Source organism: Penaeus monodon, chromosome 22, assembly GCF_015228065.2.
Source record: "Penaeus monodon isolate SGIC_2016 chromosome 22, NSTDA_Pmon_1, whole genome shotgun sequence".
NCBI lineage: Eukaryota > Metazoa > Arthropoda > Malacostraca > Decapoda > Penaeidae > Penaeus > Penaeus monodon.
The window spans coordinates 7,642,605-7,643,105 of NC_051407.1; positions in this window are offsets into that span (position 1 = coordinate 7,642,605).

Consider the following 501-nt stretch of genomic DNA (forward strand, 5'->3'; position numbering starts at 1 on the left):
TCCGTGATTTATGATAATGTTAAGCTTAATCTTTGTACGATATATGTTGGAAAAATAAGATTTACAGCAACCATGTAATGCCTGCACGGACACCTCTGAGAGAGCAAATTCCTCTCTCACACAAGAGCTGGCCTGGGGAAATGAGAACAGCAGGCACATCGTCATCCTTGTGCTCAAATACTTCGGTTGAAAAGAAGCTCATGACAAGAGTCCAGAGGGTCAGAAATCATGTCAAAGAAGGCTATCCACGTGCATAGAATACTCGAGCACTGAGATCAATTTTTGGCTTATTTGATTTGCCAGCGGTTTCCTGTGGCAAAAAGGTTTATTTTAACTATCTATTTGATGAACGCTAAAGAAACCCGAGAGAAAAGTTTGAAAACACATTCTTGATATTCCAACTGACTGTGCTTTTCGTATAATTTCTGTTAATTCTTGCATTATTTGAATATCTTGGTTTTGAGTTTGTATTACTTTCTCTTAATATGACTAGTGATACTT